General features: G+C 44.5%; 1 non-coding gene across 1 annotated transcript; it reads left to right on the forward strand.

The window, feature by feature from the left end:
* Positions 1 to 15,964: 15,964 nt before the first annotated feature.
* LOC138353442 (5S ribosomal RNA) lies at positions 15,965 to 16,083 on the forward strand. The gene has a single exon (XR_011223145.1). It is a non-coding gene; the product is annotated as a 5S ribosomal RNA (ribosomal RNA).
* The last annotated feature ends 1,305 nt before the right edge of the window (positions 16,084 to 17,388 follow it).

A 17,388-nucleotide genomic window follows, 5' to 3' on the forward strand; every position in this document is an offset into this window, starting at 1 on the left:
CTAACGGTCTTCTCAGAAAGAAAATCTCTTTGTATCTGTATTACTTGATGAAATGTATGATTCTAATAATGAAAATAAATTTTGATGTCGGTTGTATGAGCATAATGACCAATATGCACATGATATGAATGAATTAAATAGTGTAGCTTTAAGTAATTAGGTTGTAGACACATTAAGCGGATATGATATTTGACGCGTCCAGAACTTTTTTTTTTTTTTTTTTTTTTTTTTTTTTTTTACATGCAAGCATGCGTATAATGTACAATAAAACAGAACAAATATAACATAGAACAAAAGTACAAAGCACACACATGAACAATGACAAAGGAACAAATCAAGAAGAAGACCAGCCAGAAGGGCTGACCACAAAACAAAAATGCATATACAAACATAACACAAATATAAACACAGCGTAATACAAACATAAGGGAAACAGAGAGGCGAGAAACATACAAAACAAGTCTGCTAACACCTCAAACACATAATGCACACATAACAAAGAGCACACAAGATGACAAACAAGCGCACACGACATCCACAACCAAACACACAAACGTACAGGAACCGCACCCCCCCCCCCACGAGCCATACAAGAAAACCCACAATACAAACCGGAGCACGCAGGAACCGGAAAACAATACCCACCCCACCCACTCACATACACACCCCACAACCAGGCAACACAAAATACATAGAAATCACTTGCGAGGAACCTCGTGAGAAATGTACTTCTCCGGGAAAAGATCATAAGGATATTTCGCCTTGTAAGCTTCCCAGACTAGATCTTCAAGGTCGGTAGGGTTTTCGACCCCCCGCGCTCGAGCGGGTAACATAAACTCAGGAACATCTATATCTGGCGGCATCGGCCAATGCCTAAGGTCACTGACGCAAGTCGCATAACGAGGCCGGGGAGCGCCAACCACGCCCTTCGAGGAAGCAGATGACACCGGAGAAGCGGACGAGGGACGCCGAGCCTGCCACGCCTTCGCCATAGGAGCAGGTGTCGGACGCTGAGACGATAGCACTTCCACGGATACCGCAGGAGACACGGAAGGGACTGCAGGAAACGGAAGAGGCGGCAAGACCGCTGCCGAGGAAACGGGTAACGAGGAAGGGGCCACAGAACATCCAGAGCGAGCATCCGTTCTCAACATCACCACCAGGCCACCCCGCTCACCACCAACTACAGCAGGGGGAACCACCGCCCACGAAGAACCGGAGCCATCCGACGCAGGCAACGCACCTGAAGCAGGACCCTCGGACACCGGACCAGAAGTGGAGGCCGAAACGCCGGCACCGGCATCCTCAGGCAAGTGTACCTCCGCCACCACCGTAGTGTGCACCACATCCGGAGCCACGCCACCGTCAACGGAAGGACGACACTCGTCGAAGTCGCCAACATCAGCCCACACAGAAGAACGCCGGGAACGCTTAGGCTCGGGCCGCACATCATCAGACCCGGAGGCAGACTCAGCGACCCGCGCAGCACCAACCGAGCGAACCGACGCACGCCGCAGCACGGAAGCCTCCTCAACCACACGGGGCACCAGGCCAGGCACAGGAGGGAATACCGGATCCACCTCATCTCCTAGCACAGCCGGGACAGACGGCGAGGGTGCAGGGACCGGGACAGATACAGCAGAGGAAGAACTGGAAGACGAGGGGTCTGAGCAAACGGCAGGCGGAAGAGGCGCAGGGACATCAGCCGGAGCACTAGGCGAGGACCCAACCTCTGGAAGAGATGCGGCAACAACAGGGGGCGCAACAGCTGCTACAGAGGGCACCTCCTCAGCCGAAGAGACGTCCATACCCACCGAATCATCCCCCACAGGAAGGGGCGGAAAATCCTCCTCACTGAAGAGGTTCACTGGTGCAACAGGAGGCGCAGAACAGTCAGCAGCCTGATGGCCCAAAAGACCACAACGATAACACGTCCGCGGCTGACGGGCGTAAAACACCCGAACGTTGTACCCCATAAGGCGCACAGAGGACGGAATATCCGCCCGGAGTCTCATGCCCAGGGTGCGAATGTTAGACCTCACACCCTTAAGAGGACTAGAAGACACCACGTTCACTCTCACACTAATAACTGCGCCAAACCGCCCGAAATACCGCCGTAGCAGAGCCTCTGGAAACTCCAAGGGAGCCCCATGCACACTGATGTAAGTAAGTGCACCACTTCTATCCGAGAGGGTGACAGTGCCCGCACCATCCGGCAGAGGCAGTGTCCGCCCCTCGTATCGCCGGAGAAAATCGCGATACGCCGCCTCCTCGGCAAACTTCACAATGGCCCTACGGGCCGTTACCAACTCGACCCCATAAATCGCAAACACAGGGACAGAGAGCATTTCACAAGCCAGGGCAATCTCCGGGTAACCAGCCCGCACAGAGAACTCTAGTCCCACAGACTGAGTCCGGACGACTGGGGGTAGAGGGACCCCCATCGTAACGCCACGTCAGCACAGGCGAGCAGACACACACCCGCCCCCAACCGGCCGAAACGGGCAAACAACACCAAACTGCTGGAGCGCCGATGCAACACGTCTGCCCCGCACCGAAGCTAGGGCCAGACTCACGCGTCCAGAACTGGTGATTTTTGGTTTAGTTTTAAATGCACCACCACCACCACCACCATTGCTTCCCCAGAGCCTAATTAAGGACCGGTAAAAGGAGTCAATATGTATGTCATCTATAAAACCAAAGAATGAATAAAAAAACACACACACAAACCTACATAATAGTATTAGGAAGATTGTATGGCAAAAAAAAAAAAAGTATTATTCCCATTGGGTCGTTTGAACTCGCGACTTCCAAAACACCAGCCACACACCTTACCACCCAGCCACCATAGAGTTGGTATAATTGTGCAACTTTAGTTATAAAAGTAAAGTTTTCTCACATTGTATTGATAACTTTAAGGATTTTGTTTTTTGCATGTACAAATCTTATTGTCTGTTCTATGAAAAGGCTTGATGTAAATTATGTATTTTTTGAATGATTGAATTGTAGGCACATTAAGCGGATTCGATATTTGATATATCCAGAAAAGGCGATTTATGTTCAGTTTTAAAATGCATCACCGTTAACGCTAAAGGACTGGTAAAATGACTCGATGTTTGTCATTTTTAAAATAAACACTAAAACAAGGCCCTTAACATATATAATGTTTGAATATAAATTGAATGCATATAAATACAAAGTGGGAGTGGCTGGCTGGCTGGCTGGCTGGCTGGCTGGCTGGCTGGCTGGCTGCCTGCCTGCCTGGCTGCCTGCCTGCCTGCCTGCCTGCCTGCCTGCCTGCCTGCCTGCCTGCCTGCCTGGCTGCCTGCCTGCCTGGCTGCCTGCCTGCCTGCCTGGCTGCCTGCCTGCCTGCCTGCCTGCCTGCCTGCCTGCCTGCCTGCCTGCCTGCCTGCCTGCCTGCCTGCCTGCCTTGCCTTGCCTTGCCTTGCCTTGCCTGGCCTGGCCTGGCCTGGCCTGTCCTGTCCTGTCCTGTCCTGTTATTGCCTTGCCTTGCCTTGCCTTGCCCTGCCTTGGCTGCAGCTGGCTGGCTGGCTGGCTGGCTGGCCGGCCGTAAATCAACTCTTAACAACACCACACCACACCACACCATCACTCATCACCCATCACCCACCACCGGCCCCAGTCTCCCAGCCTCTCTTATATACCCGAGCAGGCCCTTTAAATTATTTGAATTGTTGCACTTCGGCCAATGGCACGATCGCTGCTGCTCAAACATATTCTGGTTCACAAGTATTAAAATATATATATTATAATATATATATATATATATATATATATATATATATATATATATATATATATATATATATATATATATATATATATATATATATATATATATATATATATATATATATATATATATATATATATATATATATTCATGAAACACATTAAAACCTTGATCATTTATTCATTTATTACGTCTAGTGAAGAATTGCTTTTGTTCATTTGTATGATTAAAAATTGATAGAATAAGAATTCCTCGCTTAAAGTAAAATATAAAATATATACTGTATTGGATTTATATGATTGGTTAATATTCCAAGTGATGCTGAATATCCCCTATAATTTTGTTTTGTTTGTTTGTTATGTACACATTCCAAATGAAATCAATATAAATGTTATTATTAATGTTTGAAAGTTGATTGTCTACTTGAATCTCTCTATTAAAGTGTGTGTGGCTCCGGATGGAGCCTGGTTATGGTATTTGTCGTGGTGGGTGGCAGAAGTGCTTACTTCTTCTCTGTCTTCTTTGGCAAAAGAACTGCCTGAATGTTTGGAAGAACACCTCCCTGTGCAATGGTTACGCCAGACAGAAGTTTGTTGAGTTCTTCGTCGTTGCGGATGGCCAACTGCAAGTGACGTGGGATGATACGGGTCTTCTTGTTGTCACGTGCGGCGTTACCGGCGAGCTCCAGAACTTCGGCAGCGAGGTATTCCATGACGGCTGCCAGGTAGACAGGAGCGCCAGCACCGACGCGTTCGGCGTAGTTGCCCTTACGCAGCAGACGGTGAATTCTGCCCACGGGGAACTGAAGTCCGGCCCTGCTGGAGCGAGACTTTGACTTGCCCTTCACTTTGCCTCCCTTGCCGCGTCCTGACATTGCTGCTGCTGTTGTGGGTTTGTGGTGTTTTATGCGGGTTTGGTTTGGTTTGTGGTCCATAGGGAATGGAAAGGATGGGGGAGGTAGAGGGATGGGGAGATGAAATTCAGGAAGAGGATGCGGGTGTAGAGAGAGAGGAGGTTTGAAAGTTCGGTGGCCAGTCCACCATGGGTTGACATTTTTGTATGTGTTGTTTGTTTGCGTATGTGTTATGTTGGGTTGTCAGTACATTGGCTGGGGGGGCTAGTGTTTGTGACCTTGTTGGTGTCCTAAAGCACTAGAGCCGATGGAGTTGGCTGAAGGAGGCTAATCTTAGAAACATCAGGGTAGTTACACTTCTGCCGCCACGACAAATGGTTTTTTGGTTTTATATTTTTTTGTAGGTGTTTTATTTATTTATATATTTTTTTTTTTTTTTTTTTATTATTATTTTTTTTTTTTTTTTATTTATTTATTTATTTTTTTTTTTATTTATTTTTTTTTATTTTATTTTTTTTCTTTCTTTCTTTATTCTTCATTTGGTGTAGATTGGGTCCGGGATGGGCCACTCATCTGGATCGTCTGGCAGACCGCTTAGTATCTGAGGGCTTGGGAAGGCCTCATCATGGATATGTCTGATCACTTTTTGTTGGAGAGTGATTCTTCTGGTTCTGTGTGGTGGTTCGTGGATCTCGTAGTCGCTGGTGGTGTTTTCTGCTACGAAGGGATCTTCTGGGTCTGGGACATACATGTTCTTCATACGGTACAGCTGTCTTCTGGCCAGGTAGCTGAGCCTAATGTTCATTGGCTTCATGTTGAGCGTCTCATGGATCAGGTCAGTTCTTACCCTGTCCCTCAGAGTCAGGCCCTCTGCAAAGCGAAGTGCTTTGTTTTGTACTCGTTGAATCTTCAACATGTTGGATTTGTTGGTGAGGTTCAGGGGAACGTAGGGGTATTCCAAGCTAGGCCTTATGATCATTCTGTACAGGTGGAGCTTGATGTGGGATGGGGCTTGGTTGAAACGGAAGAGCCTCTCCAGTGAGCCCCGGGCCATCGCTGTCTTCTGGGATACGTACTGGGAGGAGTTGAGTAGCCTGTTGAAGTTGTAACCGAGCACTGTGTTGGAGTTTGAGATGGCTATGGGATCACCCCTGATTCTTATTCCCCCCTCATTTTCAATAGAGAAGGCCATACAGCCGACAGTGCTTAATTGGATCTTTTCTGGGTTAGTGGTGATCCTCCATTTCCTTTCCCAGTTAGCAGTCCTTGCTAGTTCTACGTTTGCCTTACGGGTTACAGTTGCATGCTTGCGGGCTCGCAGATCGAGCTTCGTGTTATATACCCCGCTCAGGATCAAGGGAGCCCGCCACTGACCAATCAGCGCGCTCCGCCACGCGACCCGCTCTGAGCTGAGTCGCGAGCGGGATATAAAAGGAAAGCTCGACTCGCGCAAAAGTTCGAACCAATCAGCATCGTTGCAAGAGTAGCATCGTCTCGCTCGCAGTGTGACTTAGGCGGCCCTCTGCTTGAGCGCTACGCACCTCACTCTACCAACGTCTGATTCCTTAGAGTGCGTGAGTGGATGGATCGATCAGCTCGCCAGCCATAAAGCAAGCCAGCATCGTCTCGCTGTCACTACAGCAGCTGTTATCTCCAGCCTCGACGAGCACTTCGGTGCAGCCAAAAACCAGTTCCAGCCAGCAGTTATTGGAGCAGAACCAGGCGCTTCCCAGCCAGCATCTAGTCCTAAGCAGTGACATCTTCCTCGTGGCATCTTCTGTGTGTTGTCCAATGTGCTTGTGTCCAGGTCGGACTGCATTTAGGTGAACAGCCCCACTTCGAGCCAGAACAGGCCCAGGTGAGAATACGGAAGTTCACCTTTTGCAGTTGCGTCATGGCATAGGTGCATTCTTTTTCTCCTCTCCTAAAATTCTTCCGTTTCTGACACTGCCGAGCCAGTTGTGGAATCTCGTGATCGTGCGAGCCCACCATAACTGGGGGTGCAACCTTCCGGAACACGGTGTTTGTTCGTGGTGAGACCCTTAGGCCAGGTCTTAGACCTGGCCTACACACTGACCCCCACTGAGCTATGGAATCACAGTGATTGGCACAAGACACGGGACTGTCAGTAGATAGTGAGTCACAATGGCTCACTGTCTACGGATGACCTACACTGGGAATACACCCATAGACACTATTGACTGCATCACCACCTTCTACAATGCCACTGGCACACCAGCCACTAACCACATCAAACACGCCAACACAAACACCATCAAATTTCTCATTGCCTCTGAAGACGACCTTTTTGCCTGTTTCAAGGAACCTACTTTCAGAAAACTCACACAAGCTTCACTTACTCCTGTTCTCACTATTGAACAAAAAACTAAATGCTCTGTACTTGTAAGAAATGTCGACAGCTCTGTCCTATCAGCACCTAACACTATCAATCTCTCCCAAGACATCTCACACAGGAATGCTATTACTGTCATGGAAATATACCCAGTGCCCAACACAAAACACCTTAAGATCCAGTGTTCCTCCCCTACAGAAGCTCAAAAACTCTTGCATCATGGGATAAAAATCCTCAACACCAGCACTCCTCCCTATCTCATTAGTCCAGTTGACTATCTTCCTTTGCTGCAATGCTTTAAATGCTACAAATACAGTCATGAAACCCGGAAATGTAAAAGCCCACAAATTTGTTCAAAATGTTCTGCAGAAGGCCATTTTTACACTCAGTGCTCTGCCAACACTTTAAAATGCACCAATTGCCAAGGTGCTCACTCAGCAGTTGACAAATCTTGCCCTTTGAGAAAGCAAACCCTAAAATCTCTTCGAAATAACCAACCTCGCACTCAAGCACAACCTCATTCCTCTTCTTCAACCTCCCATAACCTATCTCATCACCAAACAGCATCAGCCACCTCAATGTCCTATGCCAGTGTCCTTAATGCTTCACCTCACCAGCAACATCATCATAATACTGCACAACAAACTCAGTCCTCTCCACCTCTCTTCCCTCACCCACCACCTCCACCTTATTCTCCTCTTCAGAACCTTGCATATGAACGAGTCACTGCCTGTGTACAAGCTGCTTACTTGAAGGCCAAGGACGATGGCCGTGACTTTGCTGACTATCTTCCAATCTTTCTCACTCATAACGGCCTTCCTAGTATTTCTGTTCCTCCTACTCAACTATTGCGCTCTGCTCCATTCTCGCCTACAGTCCTCACTCCACAAAACACCATGACTTCAGCTGAAGAAAATACTACAGTTCCCCCACAATCTCCTACCAACCCACTCCTGACTGCTACAGAAAACGGTGCCACTGACCAAACAGCACATCCTGGACTATCCCAAACTGAAGCATCCATGTCAAAGGCCCTTTCAACCTCTTCTCCCAACATTGTCCTCTCCACTTCCAATCTGACTACTAACACTACAACCTCTGATACCTCTCACCCGGTCCCTGTCAACAAGCCTTCTGTCTCCCTCCATCCCCCAACAACTTCAGTCATTTCTTCTGTAACTCATCTTGTCTCGTCCCGAGCCCGTTCAGCAACCCGTTGTCTTACTCCCACCTCCCGCTGTAAATATCCTACAATTCCTACCACCATCCTCCAAGATGCACCCTCCTCAATAACTGCCCAACTCATTGAATCACGCAACCCTCATGCTCTTGTACATGCACAAAACCCCACCAGCACCCCATCAAAACCTAAAAATTCATAAATATCATACAGTTTAATGTGAGGGCATATTTCAACATTAGACACATGGTGTCAGATTTTATTGAGATCGAGAGACCTGATGTGCTATTATTAAATAGCACATACATCACGAACTCATATAAAATCAAACATTATGGCTACACCTCTTACCAGTCACCAGATGAAGCACATGAAGGAGTTGCAATACTCATCCGTTCTTCATACAAACACGAACTCTTACACACTCATTGGCTTCACAAACATTTCCTAGCCATTAAAGTTCATACACAAATGGGGTCTCTCATCATCTGCACAACCTACACCCGTCCTAACACCGACATTCCCATGCAAGATTTCATAACTCTCTTCAACAACTCTCACTTGCCTGTTTTTCTGCTTGCAGACCTCAATGCACAACACCCTACATTCCACCACAATACCACAAATCAGCATGGCAGACAGCTTCACCAAATATACACCCAAAAACATCTATTCTTTCTTGGCCCTGATTTCCCCACTTGTTTCACACATACAGGTTCTGGCCGGCCTGATCTCATATTCACCAACAGACACGGCAGCAACTTGCAACACTTCATTTCACCAGGGCCCATTACGGGCTCTGATCATATTCCCTTAATTCTCACAGTCTCCACAAATCCTATTCTCATCCCCAGCACTCCTCAATTCTCATACCATAGGGCAAACTGGGACATGTTCAAACAACACATTGATGACACTGATCTCACTTATGAATACAATGACAAACATCACACTGACATCGACACACAAGCACGCAACATACAAGACACCATCATTCATGCAGCAAACATCTCCATTCCTAAAACAGCACACAAACCACATTTCACTTTCACCCCCTCCATTCGCTCCAAACGCCTCTTAGCTTGCTATCACACTAGATTCTTACAAAACATACATCGTCATGGACAAATACTATGGGACCTAACAGCATTAAAAAACCATATCCTTAACAGCCTAGATGAAGACCACACAAAACATTGGAAACACCTTATAGAACAAGCAGAACAATACAGAAAACTGACACCACAAGAATTCTGGAAACGAATCAAACGATTACAAGGATCAACTCACACACCGTTTAAATACCTTCTACATAATAACAACAAAATCACTGATCCTGAAGCAGTTCTCAACATTTTTAAACACCACTGGGAACAAATCTTTCACCCACATCCTCCTGAACCATTTGCACGCCCCAACATTGAAATAGTCGAAGACTGGATACACCAAAATAGACTAGCAACTACACCAGACGACCTCATTTACCTTGAAAATCTCAATTCAAACACTGAACTACAGACTCCCCTAACTCTAGCTGATGTCAAGACAGCTCTCATGGGCACTCGTCGTAGAGCCCCTGGTGCGTCTGGCATTGGACATATCCTTCTTAGACAACTCCCTGCTTCTATCATTACTGCTATCACAAACCTATTCAACGCCTCCCTTGCCTCTGGATACTTTCCACTCAACTTTAAGTCTGCCACAGCCGTTCTTATTCCAAAACCTGGGAAACCCCACACTGACCCAAAGAACTATAGACCCATCAGCCTTCTAGAGACACTTGGCAAAGTCTTTGAAAGGCTGATCAACCAGAGACTTAGAACCCACCTTGAACACAATGACTTACTCACTAACAAACAGTTTGGATTTCGGCCTCACCGGTCCACTCACGACGCCTTAAACATCATGACTAACTACCTCAGTATCAATCAGCACCAAAGACTTAAGACTGCACTCATCACTAAGGACGTTGAGAAGGCCTTTGACACTGTTTGGCATGACGGCTTAAAATTCAAACTATGCAACAACTTTAATCTTCCTCTTATCACCACCAAACTTCTTTCGAACTACTTAGACAATAGGACAATGCGAATTAAGTTCCTCCAACAACACTCTGACTACTTCAACTTACACGCCGGTGTTCCCCAAGGTTCTGTTCTTGCCCCAACACTCTACATCCTATACATAAACGACATTCCTGACCCTGTTCATCACACTTCATTAACCATATGTTATGCTGATGATGTCTCTCACCTTGTCACCAGCACCACCATTGATACACTAACAAACAGAGCACAAACAGAACTTGATGTTGTCACTGAGTGGGAGTACAAATGGCGTATAAAAACCAACTCCAGCAAATCTAAAATCACCTACTTTTTCTGTAAAAGAACTATTCGCCCAATTCCTCTCAAACTCTATTCATACACTCAAAATCCTACTTATATCTCTGTATCTCCCTCCTCCACAGTCCTGGGACTCACATTTGATCGACAACTACTCTTTCACACACACATAACACAGAAACATGCAATAGCTCTTCAAGCCATGAAGAAACTATACAGACTTAGATTTGCAAAACCTGACACAAAAATGCACCTTTACAAAGCACTTATTAGACCTCTCCTAACATACGCTCCACTAGCTCTTTCCCTATCTGCACGCACTAACAAAATAAAACTTCAAAGAATACAGAACAGAGCACTAAGATGGGTACTCAACACCCGATGGCAAGAGTTAAATACCAGTCAAAGTCTCCATGAAAGTACTAACATTCCTGCCCTAAATACCTACTGGAAAACTCTATCAGACAAACAAATCGATAGACTACTCACTCATCATGAACAACACATTGATTTTCTCCTACACACTCTCAGACTACCACGAAACAATCATGACCTCTTCTCTACCATCCATGATCCTCTTCCTAACTCTGTATTTCGTTAAACTTTAGCTCTCAACACCCAGCATCCACTATCATTACATATTCAGCTCTCAACAACCAGCACAAACAATCCGTAAAAAAGTTCAGCCCTGACGCTCTTGAGCCAATCACTGTGATGTTGTGAGTTTGTGATGTCCCGATGTTGTCACTGAAAACACCCGACTGAGTCCCTGCCTCGAAAGCCGCAACCTAACGACACGCAGCTGGGTTTAGCCCTGGCACTTTTTCTCTTACAAATCTTCTTCCTCTCACCCCCCCTTATCTTCTTCTGTCCCCACTTCCAAGCTCGCCCCTATGGGCATCTTCTCCTGTATTATTCTGATTCTGATTCCGAAATTTTTCCTGACCCTGTTCATCACACTTCATTAACCATATGTTATGCTGATGATGTCTCTCACCTTGTCACCAGCAACACCATTGATACACTAACAAACAGAGCACAAACAGAACTTGATGTTGTCACTGAGTGGGAGTACAAATGGCGTATAAAAACCAACTCCAGCAAATCTAAAATCACCTACTTTTTCTGTAAAAGAACTATTCGCCCAATTCCTCTCAAACTCTATTCATACACTCAAAATCCTACTTACATCTCTGTATCTCCCTCCTCCACAGTCCTGGGACTCACATTTGATCGACAACTACTCTTTCACACACACATAACACAGAAACATGCAATAGCTCTTCAAGCCATGAAGAAACTATACAGACTTAGATTTGCAAAACCTGACACAAAAATGCACCTTTACAAAGCACTTATTAGACCTCTCCTAACATACGCTCCACTAGCTCTTTCTCTATCTGCACGCACTAACAAAATAAAACTTCAAAGAATACAGAACAGAGCACTAAGATGGGTACTCAACACCCGATGGCAAGAGTTAAATACCAGTCAAAGTCTCCATGAAAGTACTAACATTCCTGCCCTAAATACCTACTGGAAAACTCTATCAGACAAACAAATCGATAGACTACTCACTCATCATGAACAACACATTGATTTTCTCCTACACACTCTCAGACTACCACGAAACAACCATGACCTCTTCTCTACCATCCATGATCCTCTTCCTAACTCTGTATTTCGTTAAACTTTAGCTCTCAACACCCAGCATCCACTATCATTACATATTCAGCTCTCAACAACCAGCACAAACAATCCGTAAAAAAGTTCAGCCCTGACGCTCTTGAGCCAATCACTGTGATGTTGTGAGTTTGTGATGTCCCGATGTTGTCACTGAAAACACCCGACTGAGTCCCTGCCTCGAAAGCCGCAACCTAACTACACGCAGCTGGGTTTAGCCCTGGCACTTTTTCTCTTACAAATCTTCTTCCTCTCACCCCCCCTTATCTTCTTCTGTCTCCACTTCCAAGCTCGCCCCTATGGGCATCTTCTCCTGTATTATTCTGATTCTGATTCTGATTCCGAAATTTTATTATTCACACAACTTCAACACCATGACTGGACGCGGCAAGGGACTCGGAAAGGGTGGCGCCAAGCGTCATCGTAAGGTGCTACGTGACAACATCCAGGGCATCACCAAGCCCGCTATTCGTCGCTTAGCTCGTCGTGGCGGCGTGAAGCGTATTTCGGGTCTCATCTACGAAGAGACCCGTGGCGTCCTGAAGGTGTTCCTCGAGAACGTCATCCGTGATGCTGTAACCTACACGGAACACGCCAAGAGGAAGACCGTCACTGCCATGGACGTGGTGTACGCTCTGAAGCGCCAGGGTCGTACCCTCTACGGATTCGGCGGATAAGAGCTTGGCTAATCCATCGATTCCACCCACCACCACCTCAAAACGGGACCTAATTAGGTCCCTATACTTTTTTACTGAAGGGCTTAATAGACGATAACATAAATTGTTTTGATATCAGCTAGCACATTGGGTCTTATGAAATCTATTTTTTATCCTCGCATGCTTAAAGGGACTCTGATTGGGGAGGGAGGGGTGGGGGGGGGGGAGGTTTGTTCCGTTATATACTAGCAGAGCAGGATCATTGGTGGTGGGGGGGGGGTGAGGGAGAGAGAGAGAGAGAGATCTTTCCCAACTCTTCCTTTTTACATGAGTGAGCTACCCGTTTTATTCATTTTATCCTTCTCAGAGCTGTTTTGATAGTATCCAAAAGATGGTAAATGAAAAGGGAGGACACGAATATCTACCCAGAATTCAGGACTGGCAATCGATATGCATGTTTGAGTGCGAATCTTTTTCTCTCTCAACTTAGGTATACGTTTATGTCGTACCTAAAAGCGAGAACCACACTATTGGGACAAGTATGCAAGGCCCAATTTTCCTAACAAGCACAGTTAATTTTGTTATTTTCGAACATTTCTTTCCAAATTGGTTTATCCAATTATCAGTATTATATTAAAATCATGAATTGCTGGGTTAGGTTAGGTTAGGTTAGCTTAGCTTAGGTTAGGTTAGCTTAGCTTAGCTTGGGTTAGCTTAGGTTAGGTTAGGTTAGCTTAGCTTGGGTTAGCATAGGTTAGGTTAGGTTTGATTACATTTCTATGTTAGATTTAACTCAAATTCAAAACAATTGCAGTCATTCGGCTTGTTAGTCAACTTGCCTCTAATAGGGGCAATTTGTCTAACAAGACTATTTAGTTTTGTGTGCATATATATCTATATATATATATATATATATATATATATATATATATATATAACTGAAAACTCACACCCCAGAAGTGACTCGAACCCATACTCCCAGAAGCCACGCAACTGGTATGTACAAGACGCCTTAATCCACTTGACCATCACGACCGGACAAAATGAGGTGATAGCCGAGGCTATATGAACCACCCCACCGCCGGCACTCGGATAGTTATCTTGGGCATAGCATTTTACCAAATCACCTCATTCTTTGGGGCACACGTGAGGAACACAAATGCGAACAAGCCTGAATGGTCCCCAGGACATATGCAACTGAAAACTCACACCCCAGAAGTGACTCGAACCCATACTCCCAGAAGCCACGCAACTGGTATGTACAAGACGCCTTAATCCACTTGACCATCACGACCGGACAAAATGAGGTGATAGCCGAGGCTATATGAACCACCCCACCGCCGGCACTCGGATAGTTATCTTGGGCATAGCATTTTACCAAATCACCTCATTCTTTGGGGCACACGTGAGGAACACAAATGCGAACAAGCCTGAATGGTCCCCAGGACATATGCAACTGAAAACTCACACCCCATATATATATATATATATATATATATACATATATATATATATATATATATATATATATATATATATATATTATAGCTTCAAGACTCCGAACCAATATAGAAGCATCAAGAGGAAGTGCTTGTGTTATGGGCCAATAGGCCTTCTGCAGTTACTTCCATTCTTATGTTTTTATTCCCATTGCTTCGTGTTTTATCTTGTGTAAATGTCAATCACCTCACCCAAAACTTTGGTACCATATCACCTCACCCATGTATATATATATATATATATATATATATATATATATATATATATATATATATATATATATATATATATATATATATATATATATATATATATATATATATATATATATATATATATATATATATATATATATATATATATATATATATATATATATATATATAATATACAGAGTAAATCTACCCCAAAAGTAATGATTTATTTGTCTACAAAACTAAACTCTTTTTGGAATCATATGAGGCCCCTCCACTGAGGGGGGAGGCCTGGATGTTTATTGTCATGTGTATTCATGCTGCTTGCATGTCGTCGTTTATTTTGCCTTTGTTGTTTTCTTGACAGCTTTCTTTGCCTTGGGTGGTTTGGGAGATTTTGAAGCTCTCTTTATTTTGGGCTTTTTGTTCCCAACAACAAGCTGCTGCTGCTGCTTCTTTTTCAAGGCTGTAGGTGGTTTGTTGCTTGTGGCGGCTTTCTTGGGAGTTACCACGGCCTTCTTTGCTGCTGTAGATGGTTTCTTGGTTGTGGTGGCTTTCTTGGGAGTTAGAACGGCCCTCTTCTCTGCTACGGCCAGCTTGAATGATCCACTAGCTCCACTTCCCTTGGTCTGAACAAGAATGCCGTCAGCCACTGCTTTCTTGAGAAATCTTCGGATGTAAATGGCGATCTTGGCAGCCTCGACTTTGTTGTTGGCAACAACGTACTTCTTGATTGCTTGTAGAGACGAGCCCTTACGGTCTTTGAGTGCTGCGACCGCGGCTAGAACCATTTGACTAGTTTTCGGGTGAGCAACCTGGACGCGAGGTTTCCTGGTGGTGGCCACCACAGCAGCAGCAGCAGCAGCCGCAGCCTTCTTGGTAGGCTTTGCTTCTACCATGATGATGATGAACCAACCAAGGTGATGAGAGACGCTCAGACAGTCACGGGGGAATGATGCTGCCGCCGCTTGAGCCGAACCTATTTATGTGCCGGCACGGTACAGAAGCTGCAACCTGGCAACTCGTCCACCAATCACGACGGTTGGTTTTACGGCTCCGAAACCTGGATCCCATATCTTCTCTAAAATAGAAGCATTTGTTCATGTTCTTTGTAAAAGTATCATAAAGCAGGACAGATGAGACAAATATCATAAAAACTGAAGAGCAGATGAGCACACACATGTTTGTATTACAAAAGAAAATCCACAAATTCATTAGAAATTGGCAAGGCAGGCTGAGGAAGTAGGTAGATGTAAAATGTCTGTAAATGGCGAAAGAACATAAACCCAAGACTGAATAAACGATGTTAAATATCCATGCCAAGGAGACAAAAATATGTTAGGATACAATTACCATTAAGACACCACAAGCAGGTCCGTATCCTGCCGCGATGACTTAAAAAAAAAAAAGAGTTGGTTATTAGCCACAATGTGTAGGCAGTCTCATGCCAACGGCCATACCACGTTGAGAACACCGCTTCTCGTCCGATCAGCGAAGTTAAGCAACGTTGGGTTTGGTTAGTACTTGGATGGGTGACCGCCTGGGAACACCAAATGCTGTTGGCAATAATGTTTTTTGTTTTGTTTTGTTTTGTTTCGTTTGTTTTTGTTTGAATGGCTGGCTCCACGGGAAATTCACGGAGTTGTGTGGAATAAGGCCTGGTAAAATGAATTAATATGTATGTCATGTTTAAAACAAACTCGCTTAATATAGATAGTGTGTGAGGCTTTATACAAAAACAAACAACCAAAACAAAACATGTATATATATATATATATATATATATATATATATATATATATATATATATATATATATATATATATATATATATATATATAGCTTAATCCGGGTTTGAACTCGCAACTCCAAGAATACGCATCACTTATATACACTTTACCACTGGACCACTGCAGGACACTTGATGCTGAGGTATCAATTTAATGAGGTAAATGCCATTTCCACAAATAAATGATAATTTAAAAGTATTTGTATGTACAAATCTTTTCTGTTTAAAAGGCTACAATATCAGTTACTGATATAATTTGTGTTAATGTTTCTATACCCACAGGAAGGCATGTTTTTGCTTATATGTAAGGGGTACGGAGAAGGAATCCACAGACCATCATTCCCCTTCCCCCCCCCCTCCCACCTACTACCACCACCACCACCACCACCACTACTCACCACCAATCACCACCAATCACCACCACCACACCTAACCGAAAACCCCCTAACACATCAACCCTCCCCCCAATCAACAGGCGAAATAATAACCCTCAAATGCCTGCCTGCCTGCCAGCCAGCCAATACTAACGGTCTTCTCAGAAAGAAAATCTCTTTGTATCTGTATTACTTGATGAAATGTATGATTCTAATAATGAAAATAAATTGTTATGTTGGTTGTATGAGCATAATGACCAATATGCACATGATATGAATGAATTAAATAGTGTAGTTTTAAGTAATTAGGTTGTAGACACATTAAGCGGATATGATATTTGACGCGTCCAGAACTGGTGATTTTTGGTTTAGTTTTAAATGCACCACCACCACCACCACCACCATCATTGCTTCCCCAGAGCCTAATTAAGGACCGGTAAAAGGAGTCAATATGTATGTCATCTATAAAACCAAAGAATGAATAAAAACACACACACACACACCTACATAATAGTACTAGGAAGATTGTATGGCATAAAAAAAAAAAAAGTACTCCCATTGGGTCGTTTGAACTCGCGACTTCCAAAACACCAGCCACACACCTTACCACCCAGCCACCATAGAGTTGGTATAATTGTGCAACTTTAGTTATAAAACTAAAGTTCTTATTGTCTCAAATCTTATTGTCTGTTCTATGAAAAGGCATG

Source organism: Procambarus clarkii, chromosome 57, assembly GCF_040958095.1.
Source record: "Procambarus clarkii isolate CNS0578487 chromosome 57, FALCON_Pclarkii_2.0, whole genome shotgun sequence".
NCBI classification, from domain to species: domain Eukaryota; kingdom Metazoa; phylum Arthropoda; class Malacostraca; order Decapoda; family Cambaridae; genus Procambarus; species Procambarus clarkii.